The sequence below is a fragment of the Castor canadensis genome, chromosome 1 (assembly GCF_047511655.1).
Source record: "Castor canadensis chromosome 1, mCasCan1.hap1v2, whole genome shotgun sequence".
Classification (NCBI taxonomy): Eukaryota; Metazoa; Chordata; class Mammalia; order Rodentia; family Castoridae; genus Castor; species Castor canadensis.
In genome coordinates, this window is record NC_133386.1 from 150,860,619 (window position 1) to 150,872,434 (window position 11,816).

General features: G+C 44.5%; 1 protein-coding gene across 1 annotated transcript in view; it reads left to right on the top strand.

The window, feature by feature from the left end:
• Positions 1-11,816, top strand: part of Parva (parvin alpha) — a 149,454-nt gene that overhangs the window by 25,088 nt on the left and 112,550 nt on the right. The gene's annotated exons all lie outside the window — the stretch shown is intronic.

The following is an 11,816-nucleotide window of genomic DNA, read 5'->3' on the forward strand; positions in this document are numbered from 1 at the left end:
AAACCCAAATACATTTTTCTGATCCTATGGTAACTTCTCTGTAATGTACTTGGCACAGCAGGAGAGTTGTTCTCTATCCCACTCTGTAACCTGTAGTTAACTCTGCACATCAGATCTTTGTGTTACAGCACACATCATCGACCTGCTGGTGTGGTGCCTTGGCTACCTTCTTTTCTAGAGGCCAGCATAGGGCGGCTCTGAGGTCCTGTCCACTCTTCTCAGTGTCTTCTTTTCTTCTCTTTTTTCCAAGGGTCCATTCTGAAACCCCCACTTTACTCTGTTTCTCCGACTCCTGTCCACTTCACGTACCATTTCTATTTATCATAATGGTGGGCAGGGGGGAGGAAGAGCCCTCTTGCTTTTCCAATTTTGCCATGAGCAGCCAGGATCCTTGGATTTGAGGTTACCTGGGTAGTGAGCAGGTGCCTTGATTAGTCCTGTAGTGGGTGATGGGAATCTATGACTGTCAAGGGAGCTGATTCTCAGAGGCCTCTGACTATGACAGTTGGAGCTCCAGCCTTCCTTGTGCCCACCCAGAGCTCTGAGCATCTCTGCTGTGGAATTGAGAGGGTCTGATGTAGTGGGACACAAATAATATCCCACCAAATACTTGAAGCTCATAACATTTGTTGATGGGGAGAAATTGATATTTACATTAACGAGGCTAGTAATGTGTTCAAAAGTAAGACATGTATGTTCAAAAGAAGAGATTATAAGTGCTTATTTCATGTGATTTTCTGCCCTAAGCAGATCAGATTTATCAGACGTGTCACTTATCCTCACTCAACAGCTGCCCTGTGTAGGGTTAGTTTGGTTTCAGAATGTTAGCCAACCTAGACATGATGATTTCAGGTCCTATCAGCTGGCTGGTTTTGGGGTTGGTGACATGGCTTCTAGTTACACCTTGCAACTTGTACATTTGGCAGTATGAACACATTAAGAGGATTATGCACCCCCCCACACACATACACCAAATGCACTTATCTGTATTTTTTGACAGAGGTGGGACCACTTTCCATTCTATCAGTTTCGAAGGAAGCAGTATGTGGAAATCTGAGTTAACTGGTGCCATATTTTCAATTTATTCCTGGGACATTTTAGCATTTCTTATAATCATGCACCCCAGGCAGCCACCGCTAGCTCACCATTTAATATGGCCCTTTTTTCTTCCTTAGGGATTGCTTGGAGAGCAATCACTAGTATGGCCAGCACCTCACTAGTATGGCGTACACGTATTCTGTCCATGCATTCATTCAGCAAACACTGGATGTTATTTCAGCCTGCATTACCTTCGTATCTTAGGATGACAGATGACCGCAGGGTATTCCAGGGTGCTCAGGGTGGAGAGCTCATGATTTGGGCAGATCAATAGGGCCCAGCAACCTGAGGATGATAAGGCAGTGTTAGGAATCCAGGAAAGGGGTCTAGTCTAAAGGGACTTAAAAGCAAGGTCAGTCTGGTAGCTAGGAGGAGGAAAGAGTTAAGCCCTTTGGGCTAGTGTGGGTCCTAGTGTCCACAGAGGAGGAATTTGAAGTGGCCAGCAGTAGGTATTGCTGAGTGATCTGCACTTGGGTCATCCTTCATGGGCATGGGGATGGCACCTAGCCGGGCCCTGTGTCAGTAACTAGGTGGAGACTGCAGAGGGTGCTGAGAGTGGAAAGTGAATTTGGCCCAATTGGGCAGTGTGGGTGGCCCTGCTCACTTCCAGCTGTGGGATTTGGGTCATCAGGGGCCCTGCCAGGATGCTTTGGACACGCGGCAGAGCCCAGAGTGCCTTGGTCTTGGCACCTGACCCTGGCCATCCTAGTCCTTCCTGGAGTTTAATGACCCATTGTCCACAGTCATTGTAAAGGCTATGGAAGGCCAGGGAGAAGACCCTGTAATGTAATTGACATGGTTCTCCCATGGTCCATATGGGACCAGTAATGAAAATCACTCCCATGTGCTCATTTTACAGTTTACAGAGGAAAGAATTTAGGTTGTGTCAGTAACTACCAGCTGGGTACCTTGGTGTTGCTAACTTAAACCTTACTAGCCTCAGTTTCCTCATTTGAAAAACAGAGAAAAGTCACTGCCTTGCCCACCAAACAGGTTTTTTATTCAAGAGAGGAGGCTTTTTCCTTCTGGGCAAGAAGGCAAGGGGTATGAAGCAGAATGGGACAAAAAGAAAAAAAAGGTTTTGCTGAGACAGGTCTGGAGGAAAGAATAAGATTTCTGGCTTGTAGCAGGTGAGATGGTAAGGAAAGCTTTTGTCCTTTAGGTTGTCTAAAATTGTGCAATATACCTGTTAGTGGACATTGAAATTACTTTATTGAATGCAAATCACATTGTAATTATTGTTTTCCCTGGTTACAAAAGTAACACATGCTTCTAGGAAAAAAAATTTCAAAACACATTAAGTATAAAGTCAAACATTAAGTCCTAGTCTTTATCCCACTACTTTTGGATGTTTTCTTCTCTCTCACTGTTCATACAGCTAATATTTTAATAATAGAGTTAGAGTCATACTGCATATTCAGTTACAGGACCCAAGCTTTTCAAATGTTATTTGTACACAATACGTTTTTAGCTTTCTTTTCACAAAATTAGAACCAGATTGTGGATCAGTCAGGATTCTCCAGAGAAACAGACCAACAAGGGATATGCATGAAGATATTTATTTTCAGGAGTTGGCTGAGGTGACTGTGAGGTTGGCAAGTCTAAATTCTATAGAGCAGTCAGTCTCCCAGGCTGGAGGCCCAGGCAGCTGTTGTGCTGCAGTTTTGAGGCACAGTTCCCTCTTCTCTGGGAAAATTGGTTCTGCGGTGTGGGCCTTCAACTGACTGGATGAGGTTCAGCCTCGTTATAGAAGGTAATCTCCTTTACTTAAAGTCAACTGATTGTAGACGCTAATTATATCTACAAAATGTCTTCACAGTCTAGATTAGGATCTGATTAAATAGCTGCATGCTACAGTCTAGTCAAGTTGGCACAAAACTAACCATCACATATTATATATATACCTCCCCACTTTTGTCTTTTGACAAAAACACACAAAAAAATGGGGTTCAGCCATTCTAAAAGAACTCACTATTTAATGACTCTCTTCAGGTATTATGACTAAATGGCTTTACCATGATGCAGTTAGAAATTTCCATGTTGTTGGAAATGTAGATTTGACCCCATATATATATACCATGTCTTTGTGTGCATCTTCCTTTTGTGTGTTGTTCCTTATTAATAGCCCCTAGAATATACTCCTTAGCAAGGAATTACTGGATCAATAACTATGAAGATTTTAAGCTTTTAATATGTATTGTTACACTGGCTCTGGGATGTTGCTTCTCAAAGTGTAATCCTTAGACCAATACCATCAGTAACACTTGGTGGTTCATGAGAAATGCAGACTATTGAGCCTCACCCTAGACTCACTGAGTCACAGTCTGCATTCTAGCAAGATCCCCAAGTTAGTTATATATTAAAGTTTAAGAAGCACTGCCCAAGAAACCTCTTACCAACGTAAAGACCTACCTGAAGCACGCAGAGACACTTGTTCTGCCCGTTCTCCTCAAAACTGACCGTTACTTTTGTCTTCCCTAGTTTCTTAACCAAAAGTGATATTTTAATTGTATAATAAATTACTGAATAGGCTGACTTCCATAGGAGTTTAGTCAGGAAAGAGCTTTCATTTTTATTCCCAGTGCATGGTCCATCTGGGACCAGTAATGAAAATCACTCCCACTATAAAACTTTCTATGGCATCTCAAAGTGCACAGCTCTCCTCTCTCTTCCAGTTGCAAGGACGGTCTTGTTTGGTAATGCTGACTCACTTATTGGTATAAAGGCCTAGTGTAGTCTGAAGTTCAGTGCCTTAGGTCCATGTTCCCACCCTCTTCTAGCTTAGCCAGCCCATGGCCAGGCACTTGTGGCGGGGTTGGAGTTGGGGGAGTGGGCCTTGTGCGGTCCTTCACTCTTTCTTTGCTTTTCCTTCTCTTCTATATTAGTCTGTTCAGGCTACTATAATAAAAATTCCATTGACTGGATGGCTTATAAATACCAGAAATTAATTTTTTTTTTTTACAGTTCTAGGGGTTGAGTGGTCCAAGATTGCAGTGCCAAAAGACTTGGTGTCTGGTGAGGGCTCATTTTCTCATAGACTGGTGCCATCTAGCTGTGTTCTCACATGGTAGAAGGTGTGTGGGACCTTTTGAGTCCCTTTTGTAAGAGCACTAATCTCTTTCATGAAGGCTCCACCCTCATGACCCAATCGCCTCCTCTTAACTGCACCACACTGGGGATGAAGTTTTAACATATGTGTCTGGGGGAACAAGCATCCACACCATAGCCTTCTGTTTCTCTTATTTACTGCCTGGGCCATGAAGGAGTATGACGAGGAGGGACAAAAGTCCTCCTATGTTGGTGGTGGTGGTATTATTTTCTCTTGGCTGGTGTTGGCTTGCTGAGATCCCATATTTGGTTCCTCAGAGGCCCTGCAAGGAAGTTTTAAAGGCCCTGTGGTTAGCCTGGCTGGATTTCAGTCACTAGAATCCATGATTCGATGTCCCCAGTCATACATTGAGTCACGGCCTCTGGGGCTGTGAAAAAAACAAAAAAACCCCACCAGACTGCCATCCATCATTTTAACTGTAGAGCAGTCTGGAAATTCAGATGGATAAAATATGCATGTCTGATTATTAGAAAATGGGAAGGTCAATTCCTTAGAGGCTGGAACCACCTTTTTTTTTTTTTTTTTTTTTTTCATTTTCCCTTTAAAGGCTCATTTCTACCTTGGATTCCTTCAGGAAATGTAGTATACAAATAACAGTTTTCTACTGCAAGCATCAGGGGTAAAACTGAAGCTAGGAAAAGGTCATAAACCATAGGTTGTTATTCTTTGGAGTTGAAGCATAGAGGAGATAAACCATGAAGGTTTCATTTAAAACATGCTCAGTAAATACAAAAATTCTTTCCAGCTGGCTTTTCAAGCTGTTTTCTGAGGTCAGGAAGCTGTAAATATTCACCTTGGGGCATGAGAGGAGAGGGGTGTGCTCAGGCTCCAGTTGCATGTTACAGTCCCATTTTTTTCCTCTTGTTCTGTTCTTATACCCTCCCAGATGTCCCCAGCTGCTCAGATGAGCACCCCTCTAGAGGAAAACAGTCTGCTACTCTCCAGACCTACAAGTGTTAGGGACTTCCTGTGCCACCCTCAGAATATGGTTGCTCAGCCCTCTTGAAGGGCCTTAGATGAGGGCAGTGCCTAACCCAGGAAAACACAGTCCTGCAGATAGCTTTGCCATGCAGAGGTATTTGCAATTGGAGACCATTTTGGCACCCACTCTGCCTGATGAGGAATGGCTATTATTGCCATTCAATCCATACTGCCTTCCATTCCTAAAACATAGGCTCACCTGCTACTCAAGAACTTTCCGTGACTCCACATCCTTTTAAAGTATAAATTCATCAGTTCAGCCTGCAGAGTCTGACTCTTAACTTGATTTTGCTTTCCAGTTTGCATCATCTGCCGATTGTCTATTACCTGTGCCCTGCCAGTTTTTGGGTATACACCTTTGCTTGGGCATTGCCCTGTCACCTTCACATGCTCCCTCACAACCCCCCAACCCCAGCTCTACTTATTAAACCCAGCTCCCGTGGCCCCCATTGTGCTCTCTCCTTGTGTTCTGGCCCTGTAGTCCTTCCTGTTACAGCAGTGAACCCTGCACGGTTTTGCCTCCAGGTGCCTCATGTTTTTGATTGGTTTCCCCAATTTGATTATGAATTCCTGGTTTGCAATGACCACATCCTTTTCTCATAGCCCTCCCAGTTGAGCATGCAGACCATACTTACTGATCTTGCAGATCCATTGGGGCCTGCTCTGTCACTGTTTCATGGTACTCCCCAAGGTGGGGACTGCTGGGGAGCTGGACCATCATCCATCCCTACATCTCTCAGCCAGACTGTCTGATACAGAGGTCTGGGGATGGTTCCTGAGAGGCTGGGGTGTAGACCACATCCTGTGTTGGAATCCCAGCTGAGGAGCTCTGCAAACTTGGCCATATCAATTCATTTCCTCACTTTACACAATTCAGATTTGTGCATTTAACAACTACCTATTGGGTGCCTGCTAAGCCCTATGTTTTAGGAGTTGGAGATACAGCTTTGAACAGGATAGGCTAAGTCATGTACCAGATAGACTACATAAAACAAACAATTAGAATTTTAGATGGGTGGTTGGTGGGAAAGGGGGTGGTGACATTTGAGGATGCGATATTTGAGCTGCAATCTGAATAATGAGGTCAGACCAGCTGTGCGAAGATCTCAGGGACTAATGCTTCAGAAGGAGAGGTCATCCTGCACCAGACACTTGAGGTCCAGGAACCAAAAGAAGGCCCACATGGCCGCAGTGTATGGGGAGGGTGGTAAGAGGTGGGCTGAGAGGTGGGCTGAGAGGTGGGCCATGGATAGAACCCATAGAGCCTTTCAGAATTTGTCCCAAGGACACATGGAAAGCCACTAGAAGATTTTATCAGGTGAGTGTTGTGATCTGGTTTATTAACTGCCTGCCTCATTGATAGTACAGTTAAATAGGGTAATGTATGTGCAATATGTAGTAATGATGCATAACAGGTGCTTGTTAAGAGACAATTATTTTTTTTCACATTTTGGAGACAGGATTGTTATCTCCTATAATTTGATCATAAAAGATGAAGTTTGGGTAGATGTGATGGCTTATGTTTGGACATAAAATGTCCCTAAAGGCTCATGTGTTTTGAAGACTTGGTCATGATCTGGCACTGCTATAGAGAGGTGATTGAATCCTAAGGCTCTAACTTCATCAGTAGGCAAGCCCATTGTTGAGTTCAAAGCTGCATGGACTGTTAAGAGGTGGGACCTAGTTGGAGGAAGTAGGTCATTGGTGGTGTTTCTTTTAAGAGTATATCTTGGGGACTGGCAGAGTGGCTCAGGTGGTAAGGTGCCTGCCTAGTAACTGTGAGGCCCTGAGTTCAAACCCCAGTACTGCCAAAAACAAACAAACAAAAAAAAATGAGTTTATCTTGGTCTGGAGGTATGGCTCAAGCAGTAGAGCCCCTGCGTAGCAAGCATAAAGCCCCAAGTTCAAACTCTAGTATTGCAAAAAAAAAAAAAGTATATTGTGTCTTGTCCCTGACCTCTTCGCCTCTTCATCTCTACTTCCTGGCTACCATGAAGTCAGCAGCCTCCTCCATCACACACTGCCATTGCCATGATGTTCTGCCTCAACTGACTGTGGGCTCAAACCTCTGAAACTGTGAGCCAAAACCAATTTCCTCCCTTAAATTATTTCTCAGGTATTTTGTTACAGCATTGAAAAGCTGAAGAACATAGCAAAAAATGGCACCCCCAAAATTTCCTAAGCTCTGGAACCTGAAGAAATGTTAACTTCCATGCAAAGGTAAAAATGGAATTAAAGTTGTAATCAGCTAACCACACAATAGAGAAATTATCCTGAATTATCCAGGTGGAACAGGATCATCACAGGGGACATAAAAAGTGGATGAGAAGACAGAAAAGAGAACCAGAGGGAGCTGCTACCAAGGAAGAAAGATCAGAGAGAAGTGACATGACAGGACTCAAAGATGGAGCAAGGGGACAGACTAAGCAATGTAGGCAGTCAGTAGTAGCAGAAAAGGGAAGGAAAGGGATTCTCTTTTGGAGCTTACAGAAGGGCATGCAGCCCTGTCAACATCTTAACTTTAGCTTAGTGAGACCCAATTTTGACTTCTGACCTCCATGATTCTGAAATAATGTATTGTTTTAAGCCAATTAAGTATGTGGCAATTTGTTGCAGTAGCATTGGGAAAGGAAAACAAGGTTTTTGCAACAAATAGTCTAAACTTCAGTTTAGTACATTCCAGTGTGACCTATGACCCAAGAAGTTGTAAGTCTTTCTTTAGTTCATTGCACATTGACTGGTGCCTACTGCATGCCAGGCTATGTAAGACAGTATCCTGGCTTTGGGGGCATGACTGTAGGGGACTTCTGGTGTATAGCTTCTAAGGGTACCAGATTCCAAATGAATCCTGCCTTTAACTGACCTTGGAGGCTGGGGCTAGGGTACAGAGCTCCAGGTGAGAGATTGGACTCTCAACCCCAGGACCCTCCTGTGGCCTGCTGGGTAGCCCAGGGCCAGGGACTGCACAGTGCCTCAGGCTGGCCTGGGCTCTGACTGAAGTCCCTTTGTCTGCTCTGTTCCAGTATTCAGTGCATAGCCCCCAAGCTTCCTCCACGAAGCACCCCTGCTCCCTAGACCCCAGGAAGTACTTCCTCTGAGACCTCCTATTCCCCTGCAGGGGTCCTGGGCCAACTGCTGTACCTCCTGGGCCACAGCTATTTTCCCTTGCTATCATTTGAGTCCTGTCTGCCGAGGCAGGCTCCTTCCAGACACACATTTGGGGCTCAGCAATGCCCGATTGGTCAGGGCTGGATCCAAAGTGGTCCCATGCTAGGGCTTTTGCTTTGTCCTTTTAGGGAAGTTGGTTCTCTCTGGTTGCTTCTCCTCCTCCCTTTGGACACATCACTAGAAAATCTCAGCCCTGGGGCCCAGTGCCCACGCCATTTCACAGTTCACACTGTAACTGCCAGAATGCTCACTTCAAACCCAAGTGTGACTGTGTCCCTTTTCCACTGGAAATGTCTGAAGGACCACCCCACACCCATCTATAATTGTGGCTCCAAATGTTAAAATAAAATCAGCGTATATGTAGCCTGTTTTTTCAATGAAATATCACATGGAACTTCAGGATATAAAACTGAAAGTCACAAGGCAGCAAAGTGTAGTCATCATTCAGCATCTGAACTCTGGCATCATAGACTGATGTTCCCAAACTGAGACTCTGCCATCTACTTTTATGACCTTGTACAAGCTGTCTGACCCTGACCCTTTGTGCCTTGCTTTCCTCTGTAAAATGGTGAGGTAAAAGGGACAGTTCCTAGTCTGTGGGCTGTACTGGAGATCAGATGTGACAGGTCACAGAAAGTATTGAGTAGAGTGTGCTACTCAACAAGTGGTGGTTAATGTTACCAGAGGCTAAGTCAGTTTTCTAAATTCCAATTTATAACATGTAGTCATCATAAAGCCCAGTCCTTCCTTTCCTTTGGCTATTGGAGGAACAAATAACTTTGTAATAGGTTTTATATTTTGGAGCAGTTTTAGATTCACAGAAAAAAAAATGTGGAAATAGTACTGAGTTCCCATATACCTGGCACCAGTTCCTCTACTATTAAAATCATACTCTGGTATAGTACATTTGCTACAATGAATGAACAATCTTGACATATAGTCATTCACTAAAGCCCATATGTATTCAGATATGCATAATTTTTACCTAATATGTTCCTTTCTGTGCTCCAGGGGCCCATCCAGGGTTCCACATTACCTTAGATTGTCATTTTCTCTGGTCTCTGGGCCGTGGTAGGTTTTCAGGCTTTCCTTGTTTTTGATGACATTGGCGTCGTATTCAGGAGGACTGGTAAGATATTTTGTAAGATACCCCTCTACTAGAATTTGTCTTGATGTTCTGAAGGTTAGGCTGCAGTTGAGCAAAGAGACTGGAGGTTCATGGATTATGGATGGCCTACGACAGCTTCCTCTTAGCCTCAGCATCCATGAAATTAGAATCAGATGTCTGTGGGAAGCCTAAAGTATCCTTTCAAAAACCACCAAGGGAGAAGATCAAGTCCACACCCCTTGGTGTGGCCCTCTAGGTCCGTCTCCATCCACCCTCTGCATATGTCACCAGTTCCCTCTCTCTGTCCTCCTCCTTTGAGCACTCCAGCTTCCTGACAGTTCTCCTTAAGTCAAGCTTTGGGGCATGTAGATTCCCCTCCCTGGAGTGTCTTCCCTCCTGTCTGCCTGGCTCATTTCTGGTCTCTTAGGAAAAGACTTCCAGGTCCGATTGTTTTTTTTTCTCCTTCCCCTGAGGTGAGGGCGCTATTCCTAGAGCTCCTGTGGCACATCTCTTCCTGTGGTCCCTTTCAGGTCTCCTGTTTGCCTCCTGCTCTATGGTAGAAGCTTCTTGAGCTCAGCGGCTGAGTCATAATCTATTCCTCATGCCACCCTGGCCTGGCTTGTAGATGCTCAAGAGACATGTAATGAATGGCTGTGAGGTCAGATTTCCAGGCCAGATTCCACACAGAGCACCCTACTTTTGTCCAACAACATGGGGTGCTCCAGTGGGTGGTGGATGGCTGTGATTAGCCTGGGTGGACCTTTTAAGGCCATTTTCTCCCTGCCCCACAGGGTGTGAGAACTTGGTGTGAATATGGGAAGGGCCACCAGGGGGCTCCAGGAGGCAGTTCACAGCCAGCCTGGGAGGAAGGCTGGGATGGCTGCAGCAGCAAGCCTTGGTATGGCACACTCCTCAAAGAAAGTGTGTCAAAAGAGAGGACTGTTTTGCCACCCATGTGCCAGCCTGTGTAGCAAGTACAGGATGTACCAGCCTGTACTGCAAACATGTGTGGGCCCCAAATGTCCTTTACCCCAGAGGTCTTTGCCTACAGAGAAAAGGACAAAAGATACAGAGAGCCAAGAAATAATATTTGTAGGAACAAGTGGTCTCGTTGCATGTGCGAGCAGACCCTCTCTTCATTTGGGCATCCTGATTTCCCTTTCCACTTCAGTGTTAATAGTTCTCCTTGGATCATAAGCTCTTAATGGATATTTCCAAAGCCCAAGTTCCCACTGAGAAGTTGGGGTTCAAGATCTCAGGGCTTTTCTAAATTTTTATTTATTTTTTATTGAGTTCTGTGAAGAGGAGGGGAAAACAACTGAGTTAATTTGCAGTAATGGAACTTGAATTAGCAAATGCTTTCTCAAGTCAGTAACATCTATTTCTTTGTCTTTATTGTTGATATTATTAATATTTTCAACATAATGATAACAGTAGTGCTCATGTATCAGGTGCCTACTCCCTGCCAGCCACTGGGGCTAAAGCATAGACATGCTCAGGTGTTGGTTTGCCTTTGAGCACAAGGAGACTTAACCCAGTGTTAAGTACTTAAGTTAATAGTACCTTCCATTCTACTCCAAAGATATCTGTGTTTCATAGAGAGGAGACTGAGACTTGAGAACATTAAATGATTTGTCTAGGCCATAAATCAGATTCTGTCTGACTTCAAGACTTGTATTCTTTTCTTGTCACATGAACACACCCTGAAAGGATGTAGCAAGTTGCCAGTCATAAAGTACATGATGCCCAGGGGAGGGGAAGGGTTTGTCACAGGAGGTGGAAATGTACAAGCATGACAAGTCAACCCATCATTAGTAATGATGGTAAAAAGAACAATAATATCCTACCTTTCTAGGCTATGAGCTTCCTAACATTCATGATAGACAAATGAATTAGAGGGATAGGTGTAGAATTTAATACTGTTTGTATTTACCAGACTTTCACAGCTTACTGTAAAAGCAAAGGAAACATGGAACCCTTTACACACTGCAGAGGTGGACTCTTCTGAGGTTTTGACCCAGCTGCTCCTGACCTTGCCTTTGCCTCTCCCCTGTCTGAGCCTTCGGGGACTCTGTGTGTGTGTGTGTGTGTGTGTGTGTGTGTGTGTGTGTATGAGTGATGCCCCAGGGACTCTGTGTGTGTGTGTGTGTGTGTGTGTGTATGTATATGAGTGATGCCCCAGGGACTCTGTGTGTGTGTGTGTGTGTGTGTGTGTATGTATATGAGTGATGCCCCAGGGACTCTGTGTGTGTGTGTGTGTGTGTGTGTGTGTGTGTGTGTGTATGTATATGAGTGATGCCCCAGGGACTCTGTGTGTGTGTGTGTGTGTGTGTGTATGTATATGAGTGATGC